The 17674-nt window shown below is 44.9% G+C and overlaps 1 protein-coding gene across 2 annotated transcripts in view; it reads left to right on the forward strand.

Annotated features, from left to right (window-relative positions):
* The first annotated feature begins 221 nt into the window (after nucleotides 1-221).
* The window catches only part of unc5cb (unc-5 netrin receptor Cb), a 198617-nt gene continuing 181164 nt past the window's right edge, over nucleotides 222-17674 (forward strand). For both annotated transcript variants that reach the window (XM_056291130.1, XM_056291131.1), the window contains exon 1: nucleotides 222-871. The gene's annotated coding sequence lies outside the window, so the exon portion shown is untranslated. The remainder of the gene's footprint in view (nucleotides 872-17674) is intronic.

Here is a 17674-nt window from a genome sequence, read left to right on the forward strand (position 1 = left end):
ACTGAAATCCTTTTGGGCCCCACCGCCGAAATGGTGCCTGTAGGCTGTAGGGCCACGGGCACCATTAACTTAATGATCTTCTCGTGCTGTGGGCTCAAGGCCTCCATCAATCACGCGCTCAATAAACAACATCCATTCCTCCACATCCGGGCCGGGTTTTGATGCAGCGCCGCCGCGCGCCGGCGTGTTTGGATTGGCTGAAGCAGAAAGGTAGCCCCCGAACGCGGATCCCGCGCCGCTCCAAGTCCGCTAGCGGAGCGCGAGCCGCCGTACACGCACCGGGGGGCTGCACTCCGCCCGCGAGAGCGAGAGGGGAAGGATAGGTAGAGAGGAAGCACCACGGAGGACTCGGGCGACTGGAGAGGCGTTCGGAGAGTGATTTTTTTTTTTTTACCGGGGCACTGAGCCCCTCAAGCGTAGAGAGACCTGCTCAATTTTAAAAAAGAAAAGAAAAGAAAAAGAAAAACAGGAAAGCAGATCGATCGCTGTGAACGCAATATCATTTCATCCGAGGGCAGTGCGCGCGGCTCTTATTCCATAAACTCTTAAGATTTCATTCATAAACAACGTGGATATCGCTCTTTTTTATTTTTATTTTATTTTTAGGTTTTCTTTCGCTGAGCGTCTTTGTCCTCTGGGTTTATTGGCGGGATCTCAGTCACAATCTACGGGACCGAAGATACGTTTAGTTTGCTGAACAAACACTTCCCAAAGACTCGGACTCGCCTCACCGCGGAGTTTGGGCTCCTCGTCATGGGGTCCGGACCACAAATTGCCGGAGAAGGAGGGAGCGTGCCAAAACCCGTACCTGTGATGCTGACCGTGGTCTGGCTTTTGGTTCTCCTCCGTGTGGACGTCGGAGCCGCTCAAGGTAAACTTGGCGAACGTGTTTACCTGCCGAAGTTGCCGACAACTCCGTGCTGTGAAAGGCGCTGACTCGAAGCCAGGGTGCCATCACTACGCGCCCCGCATGTCGGCCTGCGGGCCTGGCTGTGGTACTGGTCCGGCTGTTTTTGGGCAGCAGGAGGCTGAAGGCATCACTTCTGCCTGTTTCTTAGTAGAGAAAGCTCACGCGCGTCGCGGGCGAGGGCCGCGCCGTCGTCAGCCGGTGTGGCGCGAGCGTGGATCACCTCGCGGAGTCCATATCGCGCAGACGGCTGATCTGTGTTAATATTTACATTTACCGAAATCATTCACGCACGTGCATGGTGTCTCTCAAAGTGTCCCAAATGAAAGGAACACACGGGCAACGAAATTCAAGATAAATAAATGGTAATAATGAACGTCAGATTTTTTTTGGTGGGGGGGGGGGGTCGAGTGGCCTCGGCTATAGATAAGGTTGGAATGATAAGGTGGTGCCGTCTGCTACAGTATTTTGGTAAAGGAGCGGAAGGTAAAACTTTGACGCGCGCAACCTTTTGGTGGCTACCCAGCGCTCGCTCGCGCCGCCGCTCAGGGGAAACGGGTGCAGTTCACTGTGCGATGTCACGTTCGCTGCACCCGCCGGCTGCGGTTCGAAATGTGGGAGGGGGTTTTTAAACAGCTATTTGTCGGTGAAAGGAGAACTTCCCACTAGCTGGTCTGATCCGTATGATTCCGGATCGAATCCATCTATAATGTATAAACCCGCTATATCGTTTGTTCAGCCTCCGCCTTCTCACCCACTGACTTCCAACCTTTCACGGGCTTTTGGCCATGTAATGTCCCGAGACACTTGGGAAAGACCTGACGCGATTTGCTAAATCCACTTCCTCAGAGTTGAGTAGTCTGGTAAACAAGGTGGGTGGGTGGGTGGGTGGTGTTTTTGGTGGTGTGTGTATGTATGTATATGAGAGAGGAAAAGACAGGCTGTTCTCTATTGTCTTCGGTGGGGGGTAAAATGGGCCATAATGAACTCAGTGAAACAGGTGAATTGTTCCTTATAGAAGGCGCAGTATTCTGAGGAGAATCTGAGCAGACTGCACAAAAAGAAAGACACGTTTCCTGATTTGCCAAACAAGTTTGGCAGAAAGTAATGGCTTTGCCGCGAAGGCTCCGCAGCTTCAGAGCAGGGGGATGTGAAAGCGGAGGACTAGCACTACTATTTCATACGATCCGCACGGAGAAAGGGGGTCTGTCAGCAACCTAATCCAGTCTGCCCCAGCACCTCCATCCCACTTCTACATAGTTAATGAGCAATGAGTGAAGGAGAAAAAATGGCTCAGCTCCGATGTCTGAAGGGCAGTGCGAGATGACATAATACCCATTCCAGAACCCAGGAGACGTTTGTGTCATTGACTGCACGGGAACATGAACAAAGTCCTTTCTTGTCCATTAAGAAGTCAATACACCTAGAGAACATTGTTTGAGACTAATTAATGGGCCTGCCGTTTTGGGGCACTGATGAGCTACGCTCATTTGCAAATCACTGGAGAGTAAACGCTCTCTAAACCATATTGGATCAGCGGGCACCGCTTTCTTCCGCATGGTGTATGGAAAATAACCCCTTTTTAAACGTTTACTTTTGATTCTTTTTAAAAGAGTTTGCTTAACTGGGTGATGTGATTCACGTTAGTTTGTCCTTTCGTTGAAAAGGGTTTAATTTTCGGTGTCATTAAAAAGGGAAGAATGGGTTAGTATTTGGTCGAATAAGGCACTCCAGTAATATTGATGAAATATCGGGAAAATTCAGGAAGAGGTGATTATTTTTTTCAGAGACAAATGCAATTTTGTATCCCATTGGAATCATTTCTCATCTATTTAAATATACAAAAACAGAAGCTTTTAATATTAAATGATTTAAGATTGACCGTTTGTGTAGGGAGTGTATACCTCCACACTTACCCTATGCTTAACTGGCTATGGTACTTTTATAGCCACCGTTTGGAAACCTCTGCTCTTGACATGGTAATCCTCTGAATTTGATGGCCTGGAGAAAGGAGGGGGGGTAGGCGAGGGGAGTCGCCGTAGCTCCCAGGTTTGCGCTTAAAAGGACTCCCAACTGCGTAAGCACCAATTAAACATCAGTGTGCAGAGGTGAAGGAAGAGCGGGGTTTTAACCTGCTGAACTTCCATAAGGTGAAATGCGCGCGCTGGATGCTGGCGCGGCTGCTTGATTGGTAACACGTGGCCTGCCACACAAACAGACGAACGCCTTGTGCTGGAGCGGAGCGCATGGGCGTCAATTTGTTTAGAAAAGGGCTCGACGGGTTCGACGTGTTCACACCTTTTTTTCATATACTGCATCCCTTTAAAGATCGACTTTGAAAGGTGCCTCCGCTTTTCATGTGTGTTACGACAACATAACGTCAACCTGCTTATGTGGATGACATAATACATCATTATTCTAGTGTTTTGAAAGTCACTGCCATGTAAAACGATAAAAAGTTTATTGAAAGCCACATAACCGACATGTCTGTCAAGCACACCAACCATGGATGTTTTTCCAAATACTGAGTTAGACCTGTGGATATCTATACTCCAAGCCATCTTGCAGCCCATTAGAAACAAGTAATGTTGACATCAGTGCCGACATCAACACGGTTGTCACTGGTAGAATTGACATCCGTTGTCAGCCCCCAAGCCCTGTGATGGCCTGGCGGCCTGTCCAGGGTGTCTCGCCGGATGCCGCTCGATGACTGCTGGGATAGGCTCCAGCATCCCCACGACACTGAGAGCAGGATAAGCGGCTTGGATAATGGATAGATGGATGTCAGCCCCCAAACACGCTGACTTCAGACATTGATAGCCAAGTGCAATACAGTCCCTAGAATAGATGAAGGATATCCCAGAGGTGAATGCAAGCAAAGGACAACGTGAAGGTTTGGGCTACCGAAATGACCCGTGTAGTTACTTATCCTATCCCTGCTACATGCCAATATCAAAATCGGCTGGCCTGTTGCCTGTTTAGCTAACGTTAGCTATCTAGCACCAGCTACTTCCTGCTTCCAACTGCTTTCTGCAATGCGCAAGTTTTGCTAGGATAGCTAGCTAGCACTAAAATAGCCCAAGCAGTTGTGGGCACATGTTGAACTTAGCTAACAACAGCAAAGCTTATTAATAAACCAGTCTTACCTTCATATGGTCCACTAAAAATTCTCAATGTAGTACAGTGTTCTTTTGTGTCCATAGTTATTTTCATAGTAAGTTGCTGATTACTTTCCAAAAGCAATGTGGTTTCCAGTGGCAGACAAAAGTAAATGGCTGGCTAGTGTGTGTGTTGCAAGGGTCATCTCATCATATTTGACTAGCCAAGATCATAAGTACAATTCAACTAATCATGGCAAAATAAATATGTGAATGAAAAGTAAATAACAGCATATTTCATTATGACTACACTACTTTGCTTTAAGCACATTCATAAAACAAGTAACAGCCACGTATGACAACCGTCTTTCTGTCTTTTTTTCCCCCAAAACTGACGATCTACACTTGGTCATTCAGAGAATCTAATCGCCCCCTAATGTTACATAAAAAAATAAAAAAAAATAAAAAAGGGCACAGAAACTCTTCACAATGCATGGAGGGTTCCAACTGAAGTCCAGCAGCTTGAGACTGTATGATAAGTGAAAAGATGGGGGCCAATGGTGAGTGAGTGTCAGAGCCACTATCCAGGATGAAACAAGGAACATCCATGATTACATCAGAAAGAGGGCCCCTCAGCATGAACTGCTGAGTGAGTACCTCAGGCAGCAGAAGACAGATAGTACAGAGGAAGAAAAGAGGAGGTATCATGGAAGATCAAGCCCCTCCATGGGATGTACCATCGACAGATGGAAAACATAGCTGGTATCGAGAAATCCTACCAGTGGCTGGAAAAGCTGGACTGAATGGCAGCACAGAGGCTCTGATCATGGCAGCACAAGAACAGACACTCAAGACAAGATCGGTTGAGGTCTGCCACACCAGACAAGACCCAAGATGCAGATTGTGCAAAGATGCCCCTGAGACAGTCCAGCACTTAGTAGTAGGCTGTAAAATGCTAGTTGGGAAAGAATACACTGAAAGGCATAACCAAGTGGCTGGAATAATGTACAGGAACATCTGTGCTGAATAGAGGAATACAGACTAGAAGTCCCCAAGTCCAAATGGAAGACACCGCCAAAGGTGGTTGAGAATAGCAGCGCTAAGATCCTGTGGAACTTCAGGTTCCAGACTGACAAGCAGGTGCTGGCTAACCAACCAGACATTGTGGTGGTCGATAAGGAACCGAAGACAGTTGTAGTGATCGATGTAGCAATCCGAGTGATGGCAACATTGGGAAGAAAGAGCACGAGAAGCTAGGGAAATACCAAGGACTGAAGGTAGAACTAGATTGGCTGCGGAAGGTGAAATCCACAGTAGTCCCAGTGGTGATAGGAGCAATAGGGGCTGTGACCCCCAAACTGGGAGAGTGGCTCCAACAGATTCCAGGAACAACATCTGGGATCTCTGTCCAGAAGAGTGCAGTCCTAGGAACAGCTAAGATACTGCGCAGAACCCTCAAACTCCCAGGCCTCTGGTAGAAGACCCAAGCTTGAGGAAGACACACACCACCCGAAAAAAGGGTGAGAGGGATGCGTGCCTTTTGTAAGGAACATGTGCCTGCATAGTACAAATTGGCTATACCTTGCTAAACTATTTGACAATAAAAATACTGGAGTTATTATTCCAAATCATTGTAGGCACAGGCTCTCAAAAAGTGGGTGGGAACATGTCTCCACCCCAGTGTCCCCAGTGTAAATTACACCTACAGCAAAGAGACACAGTGTGTCTGATCTGAGGGGTGATGGACAACATCAGATTGTTTACATTTGTAACATAACACAAAATGAAAGATTTCTCACATTTATGTGATTGAATGCTTGTTCTCCATTTAAAAAAGGTCTGGTTTACAGACATGGTTCAACCTCCATAATCATGAACTAGACTAAACAGACAAATCAAGGATAAAGCAATGTTTCCACTCAATTTTACTTATTAAATCTAATTTAAGGGAAAGGGATAAGCAGCAGATGTGGAGAATACAGGTTAAAGACGGGTTTCTAAACTTGTAGGCAGTCGAGATGTCGGCTCTGTTTAAGAGGATGACCTTAAAGATCAGGAAGGCAAAGTCTTGTACCTTAAGTGCAAACCTGAATAGAAGTAAATCTTGAGGTGTTAAGTTTTCCAGGTTGACCTATATACTGTAGTTCAACCTTGACATGTCTCTCTTTTGGCACTGGATAAATAGGGCTTTATGCATAAAGTCACCCAGCCCAGGGAGTCGGCCTCCCAGGGATTAGATCACTTTTTCCACAATGTTCCCTTTACATTCAATTTTCTCTTTCACTCACTATAACTCAGTATAGCTCAGTCATTTTCTATGTTCCTTTTTAGCATTCTCACGTGACGTCTATTCTTATAATTGTTTATGGAGAGAAAAAAATGATGGATCTTAATTATTGTTGCTAATTATTTCTCAGAATACAGTAAGGCATACCGTATTCACATCCACGCACACCACACACCCCTGTGCTGTATATTGCGGTGAGGTGGCTCAGTGAATCGATGTCTCGTTCACTCGTGGCGCTCTTGACAGCTTGATTTCATCCATGTAGAGGAGGTGACTGATGGTTAACCCCACTTCTGAACGTGTGTCCAGATCCATTATTTACCATGATCTGAGTGGAGGGGTTCAGGCCTATGCAGAACAGCAGCGGGGATAGTGCGTGTCCTTGGTATATGCCACACTTGATGGTTATGTGTGCGATGGCCTTGGAGTTGGCCTCTAGGTTTGTTTTCCACAGCGGCATTGAGTTCTTCAGGAAGGTTATCAGTGTCCTGTTGGCCTTGTATAGTGCCAAGCACTCCAGTATCCGCATGTGAGGCATGCTCCACATGTGAGGCATGCGCACACACACACCTATATATATATATATATATATATATAATCTAATCACAATCGCGATGTCAGCCTGTGTAATTATATAACTACAAAAGGCTGCGATTTAATTAAATAATAAAATGTGCGTGTGTGTGAACGTCTGTTTGTGTGCATATCTACGCCCGTAATTAAGAGCTGACCAATCAATCTCTGTTTAGCCAGCGAAGCGTTTGCGGTCTACGGTCACATGACTATCCCGCGCGTTTTGCGCGGACCGGAAAGGAAGAAGGAAAGGAAACGGAAAGGAAAAAATGGATACCGATGACAACGAGCAGGTTAACGCTGGTGAACTGGTGGCCAAAAACAAACCAAAACAAAACGCGACCCCTGTTATACGGCGATATTTTGGATTCAAACTCAGCGATCATTGAGCAGAAAGAGGTACTGTGTAAAACACGCAGAACGAAAGTCGCTACATGTCGCGGCAACACGACAAATTTGTATTATTTGTTTTTATATACTTTTGTTGATTATATCGCAAGTCGCGATATTGTCCACCATAATCGCAATATGACTTTTTCACCAAATCGTGCGGTACTAGTTCATACACAGACTCAGACAGAAAGACTTGCGATAAACATGTGCTTTCTTTCTCCGTTCATCTCTTGTTCTTTTTCTTAGTTTTCTCAATTATTCTCTCTCTCTCTCTCTCTCTCTCTCTCTCTCTCTCTCTCTCTCTCTCTCTCTCTCTCTCTCTCTCTCTCTCTCTCTCTCTCTCTCTCTCACACACACACACACACACACACACACACACACACACACACAGCTAGGTACAGGTATTGACGTACTTTAGGAGTTATGAGAACATTTGCTGGAGGAAATGTGCCTGATAGGTGAGAATGTATTACTTGCTGTTCTTGCTGGGTGAAGGGTTTTCCCCCGGTAGAAACTTTTCCCTCTCGGGGCTGCTGAGATTATGGTGTTTACAGTCATCCGAGGAAGAATGCTTGTGAGTTAACTTGTACAAAACGCTTTCTGGCAGCCCCCAAGAGATTACAACATAATTATATGAAAACGCATATGTAGCGGAGTAGTATTAAGTGTCAGCCAGCCATCCATACTACGGCAGGTGATGGCAGAGGGCACGGTAAACAGAATGCATTCCTCCAGGTGCAGTGTGGTGTGATGGAGATGATGGGGTCAGGGGTGCATGCTGTTTGCTAGCCGAACCCCAGACGGGGAGCATTAGTGTGTGATAATTACTGTGAAAAGTGGCTGCTGAGTTTTCTTCCTCGCTCCCCTTGACGTCAAAGTCTATTTTTATGAAGGTGAAGGCGTATGGGGCTATTTATTGGACTAAGACCAGAGTCGTTCTCGTTCTGTGGATCTGGATGTCTCCTGCCGTGGGGGTGGGAGCTAATATTAAATCTGGGATTCAATAATGATTTCAGTGTACCGTTTACCATCACCTACCCTGTTGGCAAACAGGACAGAAAGACAAGTGAAGCAACGGAGAGAGCGAAAGAGAGAGAGAGAGAGAGAGAGAGAGAGAGAGAGAGAGAGAGAGAGAGAGAGAGGGGGAGAGAGAGAGCGAGAGAGAGAGAGAGGGAGAGAGGGGTTGATTGAAGTAGAGAGATGGGAGAATAGTAGACAAGTAGAGAGAAAGGGGAGATATAAGTAGAGAGAGGGGGATAGAAGTGTAGAGAGACAGAGAGAGAGGGGGGATAGAAGTAGAGAGAGAGGGGAGACAGGAGTAGAGAGACAGACAGACAGACAGGCAGACAGAGAGAGAGAGAGAAAGAAAGAGAGAGAGGGGGGATAGAAGTAGAGAGATGGGAGAGTAGTAGACAAGTAGAGAGATAGGGGAGATATAAGTAGAGAGAGAGGGGGATAGAAGTGTAGAGAGAGAGTGAGACAGAGAGAGGGGGGATAGAAGTAGAGAGAGAGGGGAGACAGAAGTAGAGAGAGAGAGACAGACAGACAGACAGAGAGAGAGAGAGAAAGAGAGAGAGAGAGGAGATAGAAGTAGAGTGAGAGAAGGGTGAGAGAGAGATATGGATAGAGGATAGGGACAGATGAGGGAGGAGAGGAGAGTGCGTGTCATTAATCACTCTGTGTGACACTCTCAACTACAGGGGAGCTTCACGATGCAACATTCACTTCTATTAGCAGTCCATTAGCAGAGCCCGGCACAAGTAGCAGCACTTGACAAGCAGGCCTGTGCCAGAATGGCTGACCCATGTGTCTCCACACAAGAGATCCTCCTCTTCAGAACCGCCCTGAGAGAAATATACTCCCATTCACACCAAGTGTTCGGCTGTAGTGTGTGTGTGTGTGTGTGTGTGTGTGCATGCAAAGGGCCCTTTTTGAGCTAGGGAGTGTACTACAAAGAGCAGTATTTTATCTGTAAATACGTTAATGCATTGTGGCAAATTTTACCTTTTAAAATCAGAGACAGCCATTTAAAAACGGCTGTTATAGACAATCACTGGGAATGATTACACGAAAGAGGCCCTTTCACAATCAGAGCGATAGGAGGTAATGATCGGAAAGATGGTGGTGACCTGATTCCCTCCCTCCGATTCCCGCTCCGCGCCAGAAAAATGGCTCTCCAAAGTTGTGGATGGGCTCGTACATTAGTTTTAATTTCACTTTCAAAGGGTCGGTGGTGGTCTTTTACCAGCCGTCAGCCATGTGATTATGGGATCCCAGCCAAGGGGGAAGGGGGCGTAGACTGGCCCTGCTTTTCATCTACAGTTCAATTATGATTAGAGATCAGAGCAGAGTAAGAGAATTGGGTGAAGGGAGGCAGAGAAGAAGACAGCCAAAGGGAAAGAGGGGTAGAAGGAGAAGTGATTACAAGTTAAGTGGCCCTTCTCATGCCATTATACGCAGTGGGCCTGACAGAGCAGATCATGAGTGAGTATAAGTACATACTTCACTGCTGCCCTTTAATTTGGCATTCTGGCTCCATGGCCTCCTGCTGCTGCTCAGCTGCTAATGTCCAGTTAGATTTTTGTGGTGCAGGAACAGGAAAGCTTCATGATTTTAGAGGCAGGTAAATAACCCTGGATCCTCTGTGTGATTTAACAGCGTGTTATTAGAGGACAAAAATAATATCTTGATTGTAATCTGTGTGCTTTTGATGGACTTATACTGACATTTTTTCGGGGGGGGGTTGTGTTTACAATAAGGGGATAAAATCAATACACTGCAAAAAATGAAATCTTAACAAGTGAAAATATCTTGTATTTGGTACAATAAATCCAATATTGACTAGAATTATCTTGAATTATCTTATTCCACTGGCAGATAATTTTGCGTATTTCAAGTTTTTTTTCTTCCTGATTTTGGTCAATTTAATCTTGTTTTAAGAAAACAAGATTAACATTTTCTTAAAACAAGATTAAATTGACCAAAATCAAGAAAAAACTTGAAATAAGCAAAATTATCTGCAAGTGAAATAAGATAATTCAAGATAATTCTACTCAATGTTGGACTTACTGCACCAAATACAAGATATTTTCACTTGATAAGATTTCTTTTTTTTTTGCAGTGTAGTGAACTGATGACTTCACTAACTTCTCTATGGCTATTGTGGTGCTGCTTTTTGCCATGTCATACTCTTCGTTGCGTATGTATTTTACCTTATGTAGCTGATTTAAGCAACATTTAGCATCCTGCACCGTTGCCTTATGCTATCCAAACTAGCTAGCAAAGAGGATTAAGATGCAAAATGGGCAGAGTTAGAGGGGATTTGAGATGCCACTGGAATGCTGGCACTCTTAATGCATGCACACAGACGCTATAAAATGCTCAAAGTGCTGATGAGCAGTAAAAAGCCTAGTCAGTGAGAATGCTGTTATTTCCCTAATGTCCTTTAACAGTGTTCCCCGCAGTCCTGGAGTGCTCCCCAGCCCGGCAGGGAGCAGCGTAGGTAGACGACAGTATAACAGCACAGACACAACTGGTATGTAGAGATAAGAGACGCTGCAGCAGTAACAGTGCGTCATCCTGTGCTTTATTGCCCACCTGAATTAACCAAGGTGAAGGAACAGATCTTTGAGGTCCTCGCCTTTGTCATGTTCACCTGTTGTGAACTGCTCAGCTACTCTCACAGTTTGTCTTGCACAAATGAGGGTACTGTTATGTGATCAGACATTCTTTTTGAGCATTATATAGGTAAGCTTTGTAAAACCATGTTAAAGTGGTCTTTTTTATTTTAGTTTTATTTTATTTCCCCCTTTTTTCTCCCAATTGTACTTGGCCAAGGGCGTCATGGTGGCACTGTGGCTAGCGCGGTTTGCTCACAGCAAGAAGGTCCCGGGTTCGAAACCCGGGTCCAACCTTGAGGGTCGTCCAGGGTCGTCCTCTGTGTGGAGTTTGCATGTTCTCCCCGTGCCTGCGTGGGTTTCCTGCGGGTGCTCTGGACCCACAGTCCAAAGACATGTGGGTCAGGTGAATCGGCTGTACTAAATTGTCCCTAGGTGTGAATGTGTGTGTGTGTGTGTGTGTGTGTGTGTGTGTGTGTGTGTGTGTGTGTGTGTGTGGGCCCTGTGATGGACTGGCGGCCTGTCCAGGGTGTCTCCCTGCCTGCCTGCCAATGACTGCTGGAATAGGCTCCAGCATCTCCGTGACCCTGATAGCCTGATGAACGGTTTGGATAATGGATGGATGGATGGATGGATGGATGTACTTAGCCAATCACCCCACTCTTCTGAGCCGTCTCGGTTGCTGCTCCACCCCCACTGCCGATCTGGGTCGGGCTGCAGACTACCACATGCCACCTCCAATACAGGTGGAGTCGCCAGCTACTTCTTTTCACCTGACAGTGAGGAGTTTCACCAGGGGGATTTAGCGCGTGAGAGGATGACGCTATTCCCCCCAGTCCCCATCCCCCCCGAACAGGCTCCCCGACCGACCAAATGAGGCGCTAGTGCAGTGATCAGGACATACCGGCATATGGCTTCCCATCCGCAGACACGGCCAATTGTGTCTGTAGGGACGCCCGACCAAGCCGTGAGGTAACACAGGGATTCGAACCAGCAATCCCCATGTTGGTAGGCAACGGAATAGACTGCTACGCTACCCGGACGCTAGGTAGTCTTTTTTGATTGTTTGGGTGCTTTTCATATTAAAGCCAGGCTATAAATTCCCTGTTAATGACCAAGCGTCATCCACCACAAAGCCGGTAATGAGTGTGATACCGGCGGTGGCTCCTAACACCTGAGCCACACAATACTTCAAAAGAGGCATTACCATCACCCGTCTTCATTTTTCTCCATGGAAATCCATCCTCTTCTCTCTTCCTCTGTGTAGACTCTGATTGACATAGCTAAACCCTTAATCCTGGCTTTGCCCTGTCTTGTGCTCACTGGTAAAGCCTCATACTCTCTAAAACTGGTAGTGGAATGGGACTCCAGCAAATATACCCCCCCCCCAAAAAAGAAAAAAGAAAAGAGAATAGGAACAGCGCTCATCTGTAATAAGTCATTTTCCAAGCTGATGGGTAATTTGTTGAACCCCCCAAGGAGAAGCATACGTCCATGTGCACAGTTCATATACCTGTGTAGCGCTGAAAAGCTCACATAATTTATTTACTCTTGGAGAATGTTCCGCCCTGTTTTGTGGAGAGAAGGGGACGATTTCCAGACGTTGCGCTAGTGTCTGGCTTGGGAGGGTTGTGGTATATGTATGTCAGCAGAATGCGGGGAGGAGGGAAGGAGGGAAGGAGACAGGGGACTACTGGCCCCGGCTGAAACATGAGAGCAGGAGACCCACGCTCCCCATTTCCTGTCTCCACTTTATCAGCATCTCGCTCTCTGTTATTCCTCCGCTCTTAAAGCATCCGATGAAAGCCTTGCCACAGATAAATGTTTGTGCCTCCTTTTTTTTTGTTTTTTTTATGGGGCTTAAATGAGGGACCTTTTCCACCACCCCCCCTCTTTTGGTCCATTCCGCAGTCTGCTTTGAGATGCCACAAAAGAAGTTATGGCCTTTGGTTTACATTATAGTTCCGCACAGATGGGCTGAGGATGCCTATCAAGACAAGGCTGGCTCTTAACCCTCCACAGAAATAATTGCCCCCAAACTCTTATTGGTCATTTGGCATATTTCATGGAGTAAGGCGATCTGACTCTTTCCTGCTACTTTTGTGCTGTCTTTCAGAAGATAAAATGTTTCGCCCAGATGGGGTTCCCAAACTTTTTCATGCTGTGACCCAACTGTGCAGAGACTGTTTGGCTCGGGATCCACCTAAAAATTCGGTGCAGTCAAATAAACGGTAAATTTCTACTCCCTGTTAAAAAGCATGAAGATTAATAATCGATCAATCAACCAATCAATCAACAAATTAATCAATCAAGTAATAATAATAATAATAATCAAGTAATAATAATCCTCTTTATATTGTTCATCAATGCAGTGTTCCCGTTTTCGGTCTTCAGTCATGGCCAGCTGTTGATCAGATGAAACAGACATCGCATCATGTCGATACTAAGCATCATTTTAATGAATGAATGTGGAACGCAACGACTGGGATTTCATTCCTACCCAAAAAGACCATGGCGGTCAAAATGACTGCCAGTTTTTAAACTCTATGTTCTGTCAAGATAAATACCCAATTGAGATATTAATGTATTGCATATGTTAGTATGTCTGTTAGGAAACAACTGACACCAAAAATTAACATTTTAACAACTATAATACTATTTGTAAACCATTTAAACTTCAGAGAGCCATGGTCGAACTTGAATAGCAAAATTGAAAAAGTGAAAATATTACCTGAAACACAAAACGGAAAACACAGTATTGTTAATCTAACAAACATAACGAGGCCTATAAAACATGAAGTGCAAAAAAAAGAAAAAAAAAACTGAAAATAAATATTTGAACAGTCCCAAACAACAACCGGAACTTAAAATCTACTATTCTGTCCAGATAAATACCCAATTGAGATATTAATGCATTATGTATGTTAGTTTGTCTGTTATGAAACTAACTGACACCAAAATTAACATTTTAGCACTTAATACTATTTTTCAGAAATTTAAAATGGCCGCTGTCCGGTGCCTGTAAATACTGCTATGCCCCGTGGTAATCATGGTGCGTCTGAAACGGCGGCTGTACCCAGACATGTTGGCCATAATCAAACATCAAGTTTAGATTATTTCTCTGCACTGGAGGACGCTAGTGTGTTTCTAGGACGGAGCAAGGAACCGCACGAAGGAAAGGATGCGACCAGCACACGTCATAGTCACATGACGCGCACGATCACGCGCAAATTATGTGCGGTCATTTTGACCGCTCACGGTTGTCTTAGGTAGAGCGTTTCATAACTTTTTTGTGCAATTGATCTAATACTCATTTTAATGAAAATCTATGCGATTTTAAGAGAATTCAGGGAGCTGCAGGTCTGTATCCCCCCCCCCCCCACCAAGTTATTAAACTTTGAAAATCCAAAAAGGTCGAAATGACCACCTTGGTCGTTCTAGTGTTAAATCATTGCATTGTTTGTATTGATTCAAAGGCATTTTCAAGGCAATGCAGTTGCATGCGATTTTTTTCCCTCCCCTCTGTCTCCATACAAAATGTGTTTATTGTGGACGTCCTCTTGACCCACCTGGCCCCCTGCTGCAACCCACCTGTAGGTCATGACCCATAGTTTGTAAACCACCGGTCTATTCAGCCTCGTTCTTGATAGTTTTCCAACACCCAACCTCTCCAGAGGCAGAGGCGATATTCCAAACCTTTGACATGACCTCATAGCTGTGTCCCAAACCATGCTCGGTCTTTTCCTTCCTTTTCCACCCACAACTTCATCACCCCACGCTGTACAAACACGCTTTCAATCTGATCTGAACCAAGAATAGTGTGTATATGCCTTCAGTCACTTAACTTTCTGCAGGAAGAACATTGTGTGGCTCTGCACAGTGATGCGTGTGTGTTTGTGTGCACGTGTGTGTGTGCATGTGTGTGTGTGTGCGTGCATGCGTGCATGTGTGCATATGTGTGTTTGTGTGCATGTGTGTGTTTGTGTGCGTGTGTGTATGCGTGCATGTGCATGTGTGTGTTTGTGTGTGTGTGTGTGTGTGTGTTTGTGTGTGTGTGTGTGTGTGTGTGTGTGTGTGTGTGTGTGTGTGTGTGTCAAGCGCAAGCATGTGTGCCTATGTATGTGTGAGTGAGCTGGTGTGTTTATTCAAAAATAACAGAGCTCGGGACCCTGAGAGGAAAGTCTGTTTCAGATAAATCTGCGTGAATACCAGACCATTCATCCCCAGGAAATCAATCTTTCTCATAATTCCTCTCATTTTTCTTCCATCTGTTATCTGCAGAGCTGCCAAACAGACTTTTAAACAGAGCAGACCATTACCAGAGGGCAGCATTAAATGTGTGTCAGAGTGCCAGCCCGTAATGTTGTTTTTTTTGTGTGCTCTCTCTGTTCAATGAGGTGCTAAATTAAACCTTCACAATTGGTATGCAGGTTCATAGGATTGATTCCTTCCATGTCTTGCTATTGACAGGAGGCTAGAGGAGCAACTGTAGCGATGTGCTGAGAGATGCTCGCTAAACCAATGTTAGGGGAATGACGCTGACTGTCAAAGGCAGTGTGATCAATAGCTAGTTTTATCTCTGTGTTTAATTATCCTGCAAGCTTTTGCATACACACCGGAATTCAAAGCTAGCTAGCTAGCTAGCTGTGTCTAAACAGAATCTGAAAAATAAAGAGTGTTACAGTCGTTAGTGTTAACCTCCAACCCTGCTGTTCACCCGCCAACCCACCCACTCAACTATGTGACCTCTTTTTCGCACTTTTGGGCTTTGTTGCTGTGATTTCAGTAATAGTTTGCAACTCTCGATGCCTGTTGGGTGTCAGCACTTTCCTGTGTTTGTACAGCGTGTGTTTGTGAGGCTGTGTGTGTGTGTGTGTGTGTGTGTGTGTGTGTGTGTGTGTGTGTGTGTGTGTGTGTGTGTGTGCGCGCCATATCTTCACGATCAGTCCCCGGTGACCTAAGCACCGCCAGGCAGTGTTTAACTGGGGCAAGCTCAATGGGGCTCATTTAAATGGGGCCCAGACAGAAGCCCCACGGTGACTGGTTACTTTATGACTCCTAACGTGTAATGTACACACACAAAGCTGTAACAGTGTGTCTGCTAGCCATAGAAAAGCACACTGTCCCAGATATCTCTGCAAGATTCTGCCAGGAAAAAAAAAATCAACAACATGTTTGGTTTAACTTTTCACAGATTCCCCAAATAAGGGTAAAAACTTCATTGTTTTGTCATGGCTTGTATGTTTATTTTTTCTTTTTGATGAAGAATGTGAAAATGAATATGAGATAATAATGACAGCATGCATATTTAAATAAAAGTCAATGTCAGAGATGCTAATCCGCTCAGGGTGTCGGTTTGTGAGTCTCCTAAATAATTTCAAGACACAAGGTGACAATAAAGAAAAACAAGGAAGTGTATCAGTTCCTAACATTTACAATATGTGTATGTGGATGTCCTCATAATGTGAAATTGGCCATTCCTTAATCAGTTAGGGCTGATGTACTGTGCCAAATTAAAAAAGTTATATATGTCTACACCATGCCTGCTGCCCAATGACTCCTGGGATAGGCTTCAGCATCCCCGTGACACTCTGACAGCAGGATAAGTGGTTTGGATAATGACTGGATGGACATACATACATACATATACATATACATATACATATACATATATACATACATACATACATACATACATACATACATACATACATACATACATACATACATACATATATACATATATACATATACATATACACATACATACACACACACACACACATATATATAAAGAGGTTATTGTACATTTCTGGCATAGGTCCTTTCTAGGTGCCAACCAAACAGCTGGAAGGGAGTCAGTAATGGATGTTGTTTTAAGGATGTATTGATATTTTTGAGGTATTGGTATTTGCTTTATGCTACAATTACTATTCTAATACTATTATAACTACTACTACTACTGCTACCAACAGCAGTACTGCTGCTATGACTGCTACCCCTACCACTACTTCTCCTACCACTGCCCCCACCATTGCTACTACTGCTGCTACTACTACTACTATTACTACTACTGCTGCTACTACAACCAGTGCTACTACTAGAAGCGTTTGTCAATGGAAAGCAGTCTAACTGCTATCCTGATACATTACAGAAACAAGAACTTGAACTCGTAGAGACTGTCGCTTTTCCCTCAATGCAGAGTCACCGTGTATCCAGGGTCTACAGTTTACAAAGAAATGAGGTCTGCGCTTGGAATAATAAATTGATCCTTAGTGAGATGACAGGCTTGTTCCTGTACGTCCAGACCTCCATAAACCCTGACCCCGTGCAGACCACAGCTGTACTGGAGTCAGCGCACTGGTGTAAGCTGATCCACTGTAATGGTTTGCTGCAGATATGCTGGAGCATGTGCAGCGGAAACCGATAATTCAGCGGTGTCACACTAAGCATAGGGGTTCCCGGGTTTTTAGGCTGACATAAGGTAAGCTGATCTGTCAGGTAAAAGCAGAAGGCTACATTGGGGAGAGGTGAAGAGGGGGAGGGCAACACTGGTGGGTAACCTCTGTAGATAGGAGAGCGGCGCACTGGTAATTCATACCTCCTGAGGAGTTTCCTTCAGTAGCCTCTTGCATAAATCCAGCTGCACACATTCCTCGGTCCTCACATTTACAAAGACACATGTTTCTTAATCACAGTATTTTTGTTTTTACAAGACTGCAAAAAACCTACCAGCTTTTTTTGTTTTGCTAGTCACATTTTTGGTATTTTATTGCTGGGGTTTTTCTCCGTGCATTAT

This window comes from Lampris incognitus, chromosome 12, assembly GCF_029633865.1.
Source record: "Lampris incognitus isolate fLamInc1 chromosome 12, fLamInc1.hap2, whole genome shotgun sequence".
Classification (NCBI taxonomy): Eukaryota; Metazoa; Chordata; class Actinopteri; order Lampriformes; family Lampridae; genus Lampris; species Lampris incognitus.